We start from the raw sequence: 16,347 nt of genomic DNA on the forward strand, positions 1-16,347 counted from the left end.
ATTGCCAAACAAACTTGGCGAAAAAAAAAACATTTAAAAACACATTAGAAAACTATATCAGCTTACAAGACAAGTTGAAAGCAGTGATGCCCACAGTACAGGAACATATGGAAAGACGTCTACAAGAGGTATATCATAGAAATGCAAAGACAAGAGACTTTGAAGCAAGAGATCAGGGGTTGGTTGTGATCTCCCCAGCACAGACTCAGCTTTTGGCTAGAAGGTAGAGTCCATCTGAAGCAAAAGACAAAATAAACGAGGTAAATTAAAGCATTAGGGAGGTACTATATCAAACTCATTGGCCAAACCAAGGTATGCAGTATGCACCAGCTTCCCCTCATCCATAGTCTTGAAGACCCTCTGAAAGAAGTCTACCAGGATGAATAGGCAAGACTTTCCCTTAAAGCCAAACTGGGATGGGTCCAAGGTCTTCATGGTTGCCAATGTCGTTGCTGACCATTTCCATAATAATTCTAATATGCAAAACCATGCAAAGACTTGCCAGACTGATGGGTCTTTAGTTCCCAGGATCAGTCGATAGTCCACTTTTTGAAGCAGTACAACCATTATGGCCCTCCATTCATCTGGTACATAACCTATTTTGAGGCTATAGCTGAAGAGTGCCCTGCTAGGTCATGTTTTATGCTATGTAGAAGGCAACCAAGGCTACAGTCTGGGCCCACTGAAGCAGTATTTTTGGCCTTGGAGAGCACTGTCAGGACCTGCTCCCTGCTGATAAGTTGGGGGGATATGCTAGAAAGGATTTCACAGGGGCTAGTGAAGGTGAAGTTACAGTTACATTTATCAGCCTGTAGATTCACTATGCCACCCTAGTCAGCAAGGGCTGTGCCGTTTATGACCAGTTCTGCATACTGCCGAGTGTTACCTTTAAGGTTCCTGACACAGCTGAAAAAGGCCTTGGGGCCGTCCTTATCCTAAGAGGCTATCCTGACCTCGTAATTGGCCTTGCTGGGAGTTTACCAGACCACTTAGTTTCTTGCTTAAGTTGAATCAGAGTCTCTATGAAAGTTGCTTTTTCTCATTCTGGTCATGACTCCCCTCCACCCGAGTTACCCTGTTAAGGTCGAAAAGAAAAATAACGACTAAACCTTAAAGCAAAAACACAACCAGGCGGAAACAAACTGGTAAAACGGCATGGACTGTTTATTACTGTAAGCGCTTTCGGCAGCAATAATACTCAGCCTTCATCAGACAAAATACATAACACTCAGCAGCACTTATATATACCCACTCAAGTTAAAACTCATAAATCAATTAACCTATCAGAGAACAAAGTCAATTAAGACCTATAAACCATAAACATTAATGCTTCAAAAGGGTGAAATATCAGCCATACAATAAAAAATTAATTTCTCAATAATAGTTTTATATGATTATAAAAGATAAATAACCACCATAAATAAATATCAATTATTGACTTGTCACAAGACATTAAAAGTGAAAAAACCTGAAAACATGAAAAAACAAACATATGTTAACAATTCAAATTTGACATAGTTTATGATACTACATTAGTTTATAAATTAGTTTGTAAATGATTTAATTTAAATCTTAAACTTTCATAAGCTTTAAAAAATTAGTAACCCAAGTAATTAATACTCACAACCTAAATATTCATCTAAATAAAGCTTTAAGCTTGAGAATACACTTAATGGACGCATAATCATTTAAACCCGGGGGAATCTGTGCAGATGTTCTAATCTGCCAAAACAATTCCTGCTCCTCTAAATGGAGCTTCCACGGACCCCCTCTAACATCAAGTTTTAATCTGATGGACAACAGTAAACAGGAAACAATGTTCTGGGTGCTCCAAAATGTGCCTAGCAAGTGCATTAGTCAAATCTTTCCTCCCTATGGCATATAGATGTTCATAAATTCTCTTTCTTAACCTCCTCTCGGTTTTGCCAATATAAAAAGAGGGGCATTTCTCACATAAGGCAACATATACAACCCCACAAGATTCACAATTATAGTTGCCATTAATAAAAAAGCTTTGCTTGTTGACATTAATTTTATTGCCAGGTAATACATACTTGCATTGAGAGCACATGCCACATTTTCGCATACCTACTACCTTTTGTTTACTAACAGGCCTACTCTTTTCAACAAGACCTTTTAAGTTGAGGCCCCTTCTATATGCAAATCTTGGGTGGGTGCCTAATGTTTTAACCAACGCTCTATCCTCTAGGATGATGTTCTAATTCTTAACTAAAATTTCCCTAATGACTTAATAATCGGCACTATATGTGAATAGAAAATTTATCCTAGGTAAAGTCGACGTGGTTTTATTTATAATTAACTTAGATGGCCTGTCTAGTAGGAAATCGCGGGGATGACATTAAACTGCTTACTGAGTTAGCTGAATGTAAATGGATAGACTATTTTAGAGCCGATCATAGCCCAGGACTTAATAGTCACAATAGCTTGAAACCTGTACTTAAGTTTAAACATGAATGTATTTAACCCGTCTGTTTGTGAATTTCAGAATTTCGAGATCATAAAGCCGAAACCTAACAATCCCGAAACCCTAGAAGCGCGAATTTTAAAATCGCGAACACTACACTAACCATACAACATATACACACAGCTTCCCCCAACACACAAACACTCAAACCTACACTACATACAAGCAGGGAGGCAAGCCCCCTTGCACCCCCCACACACCCCCTATTAACTCCACGGTCGCACTACACAGACAAACACACAAAAACACCACCAGACACGATACATTCCCCTCGCACACACAGATCACAGTAACCAAACACACTGACACACACTAAAGCCCCTAACCAAAACCCTTAAACATAAATACTTACCTGAACTTCCAGCTATCCCTTCACACAGCGCAACACCAGAAGCGCTATTTCAAAATCTCTGTACTTCTGGATTTTGAAATTTGCGCTTCTGGGGTTTCAAACATTTGAGCATATATACATTTTTTTTGGGGGTCTATATTACATAAACGAAGTTTCAGAACTTTGAATACCATATGGTCGACACCATATGACTGAAGTTCTGAAACTTCGAAATTATTAAAAAAAAAACAAAAAAAAAAAAAGTAAAGTTAATTTAAAGTGTTTTAGCAGGGGGGCAAGCCCCTCTGCACCCCCACAACCCCCGTTACTTAAATATACCAACTCCGAGATCGCACTTTGACGAAGAATGGCGTGGAAAGGGAAGATTTCCTTTTCCTACGCTGTAGTGCAATCTCGGAGTTGGTATATTTAAGTAGCGGGGGATGCAGCCCCTGCTTATAGCATTTAGTTTTGTTTGTTTAGGAATTTTCTTTATTTATTTTTTATAGTTTTGAAGTTTCAGAACTTTGATCATATGGTGTCGACCATTTGGTGCTCGAAGTTCTGAAACTTCATTTATGTAATATAGACCCTATATTTGTATATGGTTTATATAATTTTAAATATCTGACCTTGTTAATTTTGAATAAGTTTTTATTTTTTGTTTTTTTTTTTTATATGAATGTCATACGACTTAGATCATGTGCTTGACAGGAATTTAATTGGATGGCCATCTATTTAAAACTAATTGTATCAGATAGGCTTGTTATGCACTGAAAAAGAGCTTTGCTCAAAATCTTTGCGTTTTACTCTGTTTGCACTATTAAAACTTTGACGGTGAATTCCTTGCTTGGTTTGTTTGGATTTTTTTTTTTTTTTTATAGCTGTGGAATACTTCAGTTCCCGAATTTGGCGTTTTTATTTTTTGAAGACTGGAATTTTAACATAATCATAGACTTGTCTGTCAGAGCAAATCTGACTCAATACCATATTCAGACAAAGCTAGGATAAGAGGTTAACTTAAAACCTTAAAGAATACCAGAATCAGAGACAGGAAATGGATGAAAGGGAATAAAATAGGAATCTAACAGTGAATGGAACAACTCCATAGTATTAGTTCCAAAACCTGCTGCAATCATTCAGTTATTTAATGACTTCTGATGGTTAATCATCATCAACCAAAACGCTAGCACCAAATGATTGTACACAAATAAATCAAGTCACTACCACCACCAACATAACAAAATCCCAAAAGGTATTACAAAAAGAACTTGTGTTCAATAAAAACAAAGTTAAGCACTTTCATCTACATTATTGAAAGGAGTTCATCAGAATTACAATAGTATGCAAGTCAATGGCTTAAATATCCAATTCAATCAGTCAAGCTGTAAATTTTAAAGACATAGTACCACTTACTACCATAAAACTCGTTACAAATTACTAACCTACTTCCTAAAGAATATAATTTAACATAATTAATGATCATTATAAACATAAATATAATAACAAGTAAAAACTCCACACTTTATCATTTTTAACAAAGGAGTTAACGAAATGAAATCTTTTAATTCAGGTGCATTACAAGCACTCAATCTACATTGCCATAACAGTTTCTTGCACTCCAACTTGTTTTCCAAAAGGCCACCCATAGGGTCTTGGTGTACTATCTCTAATACCAAAAACAAAAATGTTTTAAACTGTGTACAACATACAGAAATTTATATAAAACATTGTTCTCATTTTTATTAACAATATCATAATTATGTTCATATAATCTTTTCCACAGTTCTCTATCAATTTTGCCTATATAAAAATTGGACTGTTCAAATAAATAGCTAAATAAACTGTCCCCTTAGCATGACAATTACTTGATATAGGTACAATAATCTTCCCCCCGAGTACTATTTACTGCAATTTCTGTCCAGTTTAAATACATGTACATAGTTTACAAGAGCCACATTTATTTGTAACAATGGTAGTGTCTTTCTGTAAGAATTTTCATCCAATATTCATCTACAACATGTTTTCAATATTATTACAAGTCTTAAACACAAAATGGGGGGGGAGTCTCATCTACAATATCAAAAACACTTAATTTGTTCAAAAGATCAACCAGTTTTTCCTAATAACATACTGGACCTTTCTAGTCCCCAAGTTGTACTGCAAAACCAACACCCTCTTGGGGTTATCAATAACCCTTCTGCTAACTTCAGAGGTCACCCCGTTCGTTGTGTTGTTTGACATTCCAACACATAAAAGTGGTTTAAAGTCAGTCCTCCTAGTCATAACCTCTTGGCTAACTTCTTGTGCCAGTTTTTTAGGGTAACCCCTCTCAATAAACATATTGCCTAATTTGTGATCTTTTGAACATAAATATCATCTCCTCATATCATTTAGCCCAAACAAATAAATTGGCCTTTGATAAAACCACTTTTCAAACTCAAAGGGTGTGAACTGTCAAAATGCAATTAACTATTGCTGAAGGTAGGTTTTCTAAAATATTAGAGTGAACTCTACCATTCATCTTAAAAATATTTACATCTAAATAATGAATGTTTTTCCTGTCAAAACTGTATATGAAATTCAAAAAATTAGTAGTGGCCTGTAAACAATTAATAAAATCTCCTATACCAGTAAATGAACCCTTCCATAAAATAAAAATGTCATAAATGTTTCTTAAATATAACATACAATCATTAAAATAACAGGGAACGACATATTTCCTTTCACATGAATAAATAAGATTAGCAAATGTAGGGGTGCAAGCAGCACCCATCTCTACCCCTCTTATTTGTTTATAGAAGGTACCTTCAAAAACTATAAAAAACTGTTCTGCAAGATCAGATAAAAACATTCCATAAGAACACTGATTTGCTGAATGTTAAGAAAATCAAGCCCAATTAGAGCTTCAAGAAATAAATCCTTACCCTCTTCCAGAGAAATACACAAAAAAAAGATCCACTACATCAATAGTTAAACATAACAAATTATCACGAAAAAACTCACTCTTAAACCTGTCCAAAATGTCTCATTAGTCCTTCAATATATGAGAAATATGTTAAAAAGTTGGTTTAAGTGGTCTGTCAACATATACAGTCAAAGGATATCTTATGGAACCTTGACAGAAGGTACTACTACAGGCCTAAAAGGAAGGTTGTCTATGTTTTTATGTATATTGCTGACTAGGTGTAAGTTACTTAAAAAAAATTATATGTGAATCGTTTAACTATTCCCTGATGTAATCAGTCATGTAGAAGGTCAATTTTCTTAAAACTAATGTTTATTACTTTCATAGAGATCTTCTGATAAGTTTCATCACCAGTCAAAATCCCAAACACAGCACTAGAATAACCAACAGAATCAAACAAAAAAATTTCTTTTCCCTTGTCCAGTTTCATAACTCTAACAGGATGTATATGATCCTTTGGTGCTAGCGTTTTGTTTGGTTTCCAGCCGTATGTTTTTGCTGGCTAAACAACATCCCCAAATCTGACAATTAATTTAACCTAGGCATGGTGTAACTAAGAGAGAGAATATTAAAGGTAAGATTCTTATCAATTTGACAAAGGGGTGTTCGTAAATTCCTTTAACAGCATGAGCCATGGAGAAAACATCCTCGTCTACCCCTGATGGCTTGTTTCACAATACCACCCTCTCCTCTGGGCTGATTACAGCCTTTCTACATTTCACTGAATCATGGATTGGATCTTAAAACATCACAGCATGCTGTTGCTTCTTTGGATGATTTTGTCATTCACTCTGAACACTGGGATTTCCATATGGTTAAAGTGAAGATATCTTAAAAGAGAGGATAAGCTAACTGTCCATGATTCTGAAAGCAAACTGGGTGTGACTGAAGTGAGGTACTTGAGCTAAATTACAGCTCAAAGAATGGTTGGACTGTAAAGGTAGAAGCAGAGGCCATGAGGGGACAAGCCCATCCAAAAACTAAAAGACAAGTAAAAGCATTCTTAGGGTTTGCCAAATACTACAGGAGGTTTATGTCTCACATTGGAACTACAGCCATCCTCTTAACTGACTTAATGAAAAGGAAGGTGTCCTTAAAACATAAGACAGATGGTGGAAGTAGTTAATACTTTCAGAAATCAGTTCTAGGAGGGGTAAGCACCCAATTTATTACTTAAGCTGTAAATTGAATAAAGACTGAGATGAAACATTCCCCAACTCAGAAGGAATATTTAGTCATAAAAAGTGTCCCCACTGGTACAGGGTTCACATTTGTAACCTATCATGCCCTTTGCAAGTGGCTTTACAAGTAAGAAGATGGTATCACCAGATTTTGTTGATGGGTCCTTTCAGTTAAACTGTTAATATTTCAGGTAACGCGGTAAGCTGTTTCAACCTACCACAATGTGGGTGGCCTATTGAGGGCTTATAGTCCATCCACCAGGCATGAAAACAGAAATTTCAAGCTAAGGAGAGATCACTGTAGCATAGTACGACAGTTTTCACCAGTTAGAAGAGGATGGATGACCAAAAAATATAAAAACAGTGGTATAAATACTGTTTTTGACTCAAAAATGCGTACATAGCAGTGCATGCTTGCAATCCTCAAAAATGTATAAATGGTACTTTTTTTTCTAAAGTGGTCAATATTTTGTTCAGCTATCTGTTACTTTAACAGTAGAGCAGAACTTACCTGTATTAGTAAGAATCAGTTTGTTCCATGTGCATTTTGAGACAATACAAGAGGACTGAGATATTTATAGGCACAGTATACTTGCCCTTGGTAAATGGAACTTACCATCCACAACAATGACTCTAAAATAGAAACAAATGAAGTGAAGCACAACCTTGAAGAAGAAAAAGAGCTATGTACTTACTATAATTTGGCATCTGTGTTATCCTATTTCACTATTCATCACTCTTGGGTCTTGGATCTGAGCAGGCAACTTTTCAGACAGCTTCTAGGCTCAAGCACCTCCCACTCCCATGATCCCTTGCTGCCATGTAACCCCTCAGATCAAGTTTGCCCTAAGCTAGAAAGCAGCTAAGGAAGACCTTGACCACCAGATAGGACATCTCCACATCCTCAAGATCCTACAGGACGGAGGGAGGGATAGTGATGAATAGTGACATAGGATAACACAGATGCCATGTTATGGTAAGTACATACCTCTTTATTTAGGTTCATACTAGGCTATCTGCCCTAGGGCATTTATAAGCCTAGCCAGAGTGTGTTTGGCTTTCGCCACCCATTTTAAATTAATTTTGCTATGCCCTTTTTCGAGGTTAGTATACTGTGCCTCTAACAGTGACACAAAAGTGATACCCGGGGTAAACCTACGATCTCCCATCCACTCATCAAGATTCCTCTTGAAGAGAGTCAATGAGGGACTTTTGATGTTATCCATGTCACTATTCCTCACTCTTGGGTCAGAGTCCCCAGCTACCCTGAATCTTGGGCGGCCTCATGGAAGGGCATGCCAAAGAACTATGGGGAAGCCCTGTCCTGGAGACAATGTCAAGTTTGTAGTGACTAATAAAAGTGTGAGGAGAAGACCACGTGGCTGCCGCACAAATGTCATGTACAGAATGATGGGCAAGATAGGCAGCTGATGTAGTCATTAACCTAGTGGAATGAGCTCTGATTGAACCTGGTAAGGATTAATCTCTGGATGAATAAGCAAAGGAAATACACATCGAAATCCAACAGGAGACAGTTATTTTGGACACCACCTGACACTTCCTGTTAAGTGAGAACGCCACAAACAGGTGTTCAGACCTGCGAAAACTTTGTCCTAAGTAGAAACATAATTTTCTAGGCACATCTAGTGTATGCAAGAGATATTTCACTTTATTAGCAAAAATTAGGAAGAAAACTGGCAATTGGATTGACTGGTTCAGATATGCTTCTGAGGCAACCTTAGGAATGAACAAAGGGTTAGTTCAATGGTCACTTTGTCTTTATGAAAAACCATGAAAGGTGGTTTGATAGAAATAGCCTGCAATTCCAAAACTCTTTTAGCTGAAGTTAGGATTACTAGAAAAGCCAACTTCCATGACAAAAATTTGATATCGCATGTGCCAGCAGGCTCAAATGGACTCTGTGAGAGAGACTGCATCATAAAGGAAAGGTCCCAAGGAGGGGAAGGATCCTTGACAGGATGTCGGAGCAGATAAAATCCTTTTAAAAACATTTTATAAAAAGCAAGAGGAGAAGGTACATTCCTTGCAAACATGGAAGTTGGAAATAGTTGCCAACTGCACTTTGATGGTCCAGAAGCTAGCTCCGTCCTGAAACAGCAAAGACAAGAAGAGCAAGATATCTGAAATGGAAGCCGAAGCTGGATCGGGACTGCGCTGATTGGCCCAAACAGAAAACTTTTTCCACTTAATGGTGTAAATCTTTCTAGTGGAAGCCTTAATTTTCTTAATGGGAGAAGGTAGCCTGGGCTGATTCAGGATTACAGGAAGTGGACAAACCACGTTGTCAGACGAAGTGTCTGTAGGTTGGGAATCGGAAGCTAAGAGGGACGGGAATTCAGATCTGGAATAGGATCAAGTACCCGGGGGGGGGGGATTCAAATGAGACCGATGAAGGGGGAACCACACCTGCCAAGGCCAAAAGGGGGAGATGAGGATCAAGGTGGCCTTAAGGCGATGAGCTTTCTGAAGTACTCTGGGAATGACAGGCAAGGAAGGATAGGCATAAAGGAGACCCGGGGCCAATTCTGAACCACAGCATCCCTGGGTGACTTCCCATCTGGGGGAATCAGGGCAAAATACCAGCTGCATTTGTGGTTGAGAGGGGAAGCAAACAGATCACAACTCGGCTGACCCCAGCAAAGTAATATCTCTTTCGCAACTGAAGGATTCAAGGACCACTAGTGAGGATATAGGATTGCCCTGCTGAGTATGTCCGCCAGCACACTGGACTCTCCGGGAATATGCATTGCAATGAGAAAGCACCCCAAGGACATTACCCATTCCCACACTCTCATGGCCTCACGACAAAGCAGATACGAATGTGTGCCCCCTTGCTTGCTGAAGTACCACACAACAGCCATGTTGTCCGTGTGAACTGCAATGGTTTCCAGAGGGAGGCAGTCCTGAAAAGCTTGCAACATGAGGAGGACTGCCTCATCTCCAGAACGTTGATGTGCAGTTTGGTCTCTGTAACAGACCACATGCCTTGGACCATCCTTCTTTAAAAATGTCCCCATCCCACCCCAATAGGAAAGCATCCGAGGTCACTGTGGCACTGGGGTGAGGAAGAGAGAATGGTCTACCTGCTAGGAGGTGAGGAGACTGGATCCACCAAAGGAGATGACACCTGCACACTGGGGTGAGACAGACCAGGGATGTCATCGGATGAGAAAGGGAAGATCACTTAACCAATAGAGTCCACTGTAGAACCCTCATGTAGAACCTAGCTAATGGCACCAGATAGATTGCTGCCTCCATGGACCCTAAGGCCCTGAGAATAAGATGGGCCTGGGTATGAGACAGTAATTGAACATGAGATCTGATGAGATGCAACCTCCGACACAGTGTTCAGCTGGATCCCGATGAATTCCAGACTTTGGGATGGAGTCAGGTTCGATTTGGGGTGATTCACTGTAATCCCTAACAAGTCGAATAGCTGGTGTAGGTACTGAGAGGCAGTGGCCAGACAATGCTTCATGGGAGTTGTGAGGAGTCAATCATTAAGGTACGGAAATACCTGGAATCCCTGCAGTCTTAGGTGAGCTACAACCACCAGGGTCCTGTGGTGAGACTAAAGGGCAGGGTCCTGAACTGGTAGTGATTAGCCCCTACTCGAAAGCGGAGATGCCTCCTGGATCATCTGTCTATTTTTATATAATAGTACGTGTCCTGGAGATCTATGAAGCACAGCCAATCATCATTGTGCAACAGAAGCACAATGGACTGGACAGTGACCATCCGGAACTTGGACTTCGTGGCACAGAGACTGAGTTTGCTGAGGTCCAAGATTGGAAGCAGGTCCTTCATGTTCTTTGGCACCAAAAAGAAGCAAGAGTAAGTTCTGGATTCTCGTTGCCTTGGGGAGACTTCTTGGATGACTCTCTTTTGAAGAAGCTTGAGCAATGCTTCCTGAGCTAGCTCCCTCTGATGAGGTGGTGCATTGGGGAAACATCTCCTGACCAGAGGAGGAGACTGAGAAAAGGAAATAGAATAATCTCTGGAAGTGATGTTTAGCACCCAATGATCTTTTGTAATACTTGCCCAGGCCAAAGGATTCAAAGAAAAACGAACTCTGACTGCCTCCAGGGCAGGACAGTCGGGCAGCGCTTCAGGAGCACTGTTGGGGTTTTCAGAGACGGGTTCCCTGGAGCCCTGAGTTAGTGGACCCCCTCTATCCCTGGGATGACTTCTGCCGTTGAACCCTCTCCCCCGACCTCAGGAGGAGGGCTCATCCTGAGCATCCTGGAAGGCAGACTGCAACTTGCGAAACCACATTTTCCTGGCCCCCTCTCTGCATCTTGGAAAAGGAGTGTTGAGGGGTGGAAAACCCAATTCCCACAGCCAAGGTCTTGCCTTCCTGCTCACTGCAGGTAAGAGTCTCTTTGACCGAAGGGCCAAACAGGGTAGAGCCATCGAACGGGGCGTTGGTGAAAGATTCCTTTAAAGGGCTCCGCAAATCCTCAAAGGCGAATGATGCAGAATAGCGATGCCTGTGTCAGCCGCTAGAGAGGCCCCTTCCATAGCTTTGGCAATCAGCCTCATTGATGAATTATCCAAAGAAGAAAGTGTGTATAGTTTGGGGGACACCTTACTTAGTTCCCAGTCAGGCAGTACCTCAGAAAGGGACTTGGTAAGTTCCTTGACCAGGGCCCTTTGTAGTCATGTGAAATGTGCCAGGTATTTAAGCATCTGCAGACTGAATGTAGCTGAGGCAAAAACCCACTTTCCATGCCTGTCAATCGCCTGGGACTCACGGTTGAGGGGATGGACAGATGTGCTCTGTCCCACCAGCTCTTTCTTAGTGGCAGCAGCTACTATGATTGCATAGACTGGCATGCCTTTCGACCAGAAATGCTTGTCAGAAGGGGGACTGATGAATTTGTCAGTGCATTTGGGAACAGGCTCCACGGTATCCGGCTCCTTCCATGCCCTGCTGGCAATAAGGTCTACAAGTTTGTTTGCAGGGTGGGGACCCAGGTTGTAGATGGTCCCATCCCAAAAGCCTTCAAAATGATAGATTTCTCAGAGGACAGTGGGGAGGCAACCGCCCTTAAGCTTAAAGATATCCAAGATGTTCCCAAAGGAGACATACTGTGGCAGAGATTTGGGACACCTGTCCCCTTCATCGAGGTCCATATCCTCAGTGAGCAACTCAGCAGAGGAGTCCAAGTGTCTCCTCTTACACAATCTCTTCTGAAGAACCTCTTCCAGGGGTGGCTCGGTGGAGGATTCGGAAGAGAGCGGGACCCCAATTGGGGTAACACCCACCTGAAGGCTAGTTTGAGAGGGCTGACCTGGGACAGGATGAGTGGGGTCTGCTCAGAGGAGCTAGGATCGTCCCTGGAAAGCCAGAGAGGAAACTCTTGGGGAGGAAAAGTCTTCCCTATGGCCCCGAAAGCTGAAGGACTGGACGATGCCCCATCCCCACTCCTGGCAGGAAGGCCCCCCTGGGGTGAAGGACCAGAGCAGGCCAGAACTTCTGGGCTTCAGGATAGTACCGGAACTGAGCTGTCAAGGGCTGAAGTACCAAGGGGAAGGGACTGGTCCAAGAAAGCAGGTCCGGAACCCCCGCCCAAGGACTCTGGGGCAACTGCTCGGGCCCAGGACTCCACCTGCCCAGGGGAGGCTGAGCAGTAGTAGTCACGGAATCAGATGGGGCAGGGACAGAAAGATCCCTGGGGATCCCCATATCCCTACCTGTGCGATCCAGGGCCAGAAAATCCAAAACCAACCTGGTCAAACAAGGACAAGTCAATGGGGGTAGGAGATGGCCCCCTGGCCAGATGGGCAAGGGACATGAGAAGCCCCAACTCAATCTGAGCCGTGAGAAAGGACGTCATCATCCTGTCCAAATCAGGGAGTAAACTCCTGGAGGACCTAGAAGAGGCAGAGGACATAGCCGGGGATGGGTATCTAGATCCCAAGGACCTCCCCTCTAAAGAATGAAACCTGTGCTTGGAGGCGGAAGGGGACTGCCCCAAGCCAGAACCTGAGGGGCAATCCTCACTAACAATAGTGGGATCAAACACTGATCCTGGATCCAACCTCTGCGGATCCGATGTCAAGGTAGGATGAGAGTGCTTGGATACCACACGACCCAGATCCGAGGTACCTGGATCTGCGGCTGGTCCATATCGGACTGGATCAGAAGGCCTTGAACCAGAGACCTTGGATCTGGGAGTGGATTCCCACAACATCGGATCTGAGGGCCGCAAAGTGGAAGCCCTGGATCTGAGGCAGTTGCGGATTTTAGGACCCAAGGGCATCAGATTCGACAGGGTAAAGGCTGGAGTCGGATAAAAGGCGCTAAGATCAGACAGCCTCGCCTTTTTTGAGGAGGTGGACCCCAGAGGCTCAGGGGCCTTCTTTTTGTGCTCTGAGAGTCCAGACTTGGTAGGGGACTGAGCCAAGGAACCCTCTTGAGCCAACCCTTTCAAAAGGAGATTGTTTCAGTGCTTGACCAAAGCCCTGGGATTAAATGCGACACAAATGTTGCATTTAACCTCCAGGTGGTCTGCGCTCAAACAATAAAAGCACTTCTTGTGCGAATCGGAAACAGGCATCTTTTGACCGCACAAGGAGCACCTTTTAAAATAGAGAGGCTTGTCAGACATAATGACAAAATCTAAGCCAAAGAGACACTCTGAGACCGGAAAACCAAGCTGAGGTCAGAGCCAGAAAACACAGCCGTATAAACTATCACAGATAATAACTGCACCAAGCACAAACAATAAGGCTAAAGAAAAACTACAATGGGAAGACTAAGTAACGGCCACTAGAAAAAGGGCGCCAAAACAGAAATAAGCAACGAGAATATAAAACGGTAGGGGAGGGACTAAGCTATTAGCACAGAAGCAAATACTAAACTCTGACAATAAAACACTAAAAGATACTCTACAAATAGAAACATTTTGAAAAATAACTCTACTTATCCCCTACAGGAGCTGAGCCAGAGAAACCTACATCTGATGCTGAACAGGGCAAATGAGAGCTGAGGGGTTAGAGAGCAGCAAGGGATCTTGGGAGTGGGAGGAGCTTGAGCCTAAAAGCTGTCTGTAAAGTTGCTGGCTCAGATCCAATGTCAGATGCAAGAGCCAAGTGTGAGGAATAGTGACGGATAACATCAGATGCTGAAAAACATTTCTGGCAGAAGGAATCCAAAGACAACTATTACCAGAGACTGTTTCGCAATGTAAGACTGAACTACACACATTGGTTATATACTTTAGTTAAAAATACTTCATTTTATTTAGAACTTCCCTTACCTGTGCCAGTATACAATAAACTGCTTACTTTACAAAGACTACTGGTTTCAACTGCCATTAATCTTCTGTAATATTGTAAAATGTTACTTTGTAAGAAATTGATCAGATAAGAGCTGAACAGATAACAGTAATGCACAGAAATATAGCAATTGCTAGTAAACTGTAATAAGGTGATAATGAATGGTAGCTGACTGGACGTCATACTGTAGCAATGCCACAGAATTAGAAGATATCACAATTTCAAGCCCAGTTTTATAAGGATCGTCTTTAGTAAGGATATGAAAAACCTTATTGTTTGGTAACCTCCAAGACTTCCACTAGCTTTGTGTGGGAAACTGTATCAAATGCTTTAGAGAGGTCAAGGACAGCTCCAACAAATTTCCTGTAGTGACTGTGATCTCAAATACTCTCTGCCATTTCAAGAAATGTAGTGCCTGTGCCATGACTACAGGTACATCCATCTTGAGCACTAGAAATAAAATACAAGCACATCAGAAATTCAAGAAACTGGCAGCGAGTGAATTTTTAGAGAATTTTGAGAAGGGTAAACAGACTGCAACTAGATGATATTTAGAGCAACTGCGGACCCATCCTTGTGAAAAGGTACAATTATTACTTTCTTCCAACATGACAAAACACGACAGATGGTTGCAACAGAAGTTAATAGATAATGCTGAAATATTTAAAATCTCAAGTCGGTAGATGTACACTGCGAAGTCAGGATTAAGTCTTTTAAAACCTTATTAGTGCAGACAGCATGTGCAGTAAAGGAATGTGAATTGAAGTAGCACAGTATGATGACAATGGTTGCAGTACCTAATTTTATTTGAAGAATGTAGTCATGTAAGTAGCTGACAAAAGCATTTAGCAATAGTGATGTTATCTTCTAGAGGAGAAAGGAAGGGATCTGACACAGTCCTAGGTACAAAGACTTATTTTAATGTGTTGCTTTTTGACAGAGATCATAATGACTTTTGCTTTAAAGGATGGCATTCTTAACCTTATTTCTCTCAACTTTAAAATTCACAGTCATACTCAAGATTTCCTTTTATGATACACAGCTTGATGACTTCAATAAGACATTAAGTTTTAACTTTTGCTGTTATCGGGGGGAACTTAAGGACTGAATGCACATTTTCTAAAGAGAAGCAAACTTATTTAAGATTAAGAAAGCTGAACTAAACTACTTATTCTAATGGGAGGTTGTGATGTGGAGAACAATCTACTGCATGCAATGCTGAGATGAATATGGTGGCATCAATGCTTAATCTTCTTCTTCTTTCGGCTTTTCCCGGTTAGGGGTCGCCACAGCGGATCACCTTGTCCGCACATTGAATGGCAGTGGAGTTTTACAGTGTCGAGTTGCCAGCCCGGCGCCCAACCTTCCACAGAAGGCACACTCACACGCACACCTAGGGCCAATTTAGAGTGTCCAATCCACCTGCGGCATGTCTTTGGGATGTGGGAGGAAACCGGAGCACCCGGAGGAAACCCACGTGACCACAGGGAGGACATGCAGACTCCGCACAGAAGGCACCCCAGCCGAGGATCGAACCGGAGAACCTCTTGCTGTGAGGTGGCAATGCTAACCACTGCACCACCGTGGCCGCCCAGGCATCAATGCTTAATATTTCACAATATTTGAAGTTGTTCTACTCTCCAAATGAAAAACAGGGACAATTATTTACTTATTATGTAAGCTACAGTGATGTAAGCTAATGAAGTAAGCTAGTGATTTTCATGACTGCTGACAAAGGTTCAACTACAAATATCCAAGTGTCCAGTGACTTTGCCAGTATAAATGGTTACAGTGATAAGCCAAAAGACACAAACTTATTGAGGGTGTTGATCCTTCATGCAATCCCATTTCAAAGTAAAACTGAACTGTACTTTAAAAACTACAGTGTAATAAATGCAAGCAGATGAAGTCATTTCATGATCAAGAGAAAATCTGTAAGAGCACTGATGTAAGAAGTAATATAGGACACTGTTAAGATAACTGTATTCTTGATGGAGTTCATACTGTACTGCAAAATTTTATATGCCAGAATAACAAAACAAAAGGATTATGCTAAAGTGCAGCAGACCCATCAAGT

The 16,347-nt window shown here is 41.4% G+C and overlaps 1 protein-coding gene across 8 annotated transcripts in view; it reads right to left on the bottom strand.

Moving 5' to 3' along the window:
* The window catches only part of SCAI (suppressor of cancer cell invasion), a 2,763,600-nt gene that overhangs the window by 2,023,266 nt on the left and 723,987 nt on the right, over positions 1-16,347 (bottom strand). The gene's annotated exons all lie outside the window — the stretch shown is intronic.

The sequence above is a fragment of the Protopterus annectens genome, chromosome 16.part0 (assembly GCF_019279795.1).
Source record: "Protopterus annectens isolate FY-2018-M chromosome 16.part0, PAN1.0, whole genome shotgun sequence".
NCBI classification, from domain to species: domain Eukaryota; kingdom Metazoa; phylum Chordata; order Ceratodontiformes; family Protopteridae; genus Protopterus; species Protopterus annectens.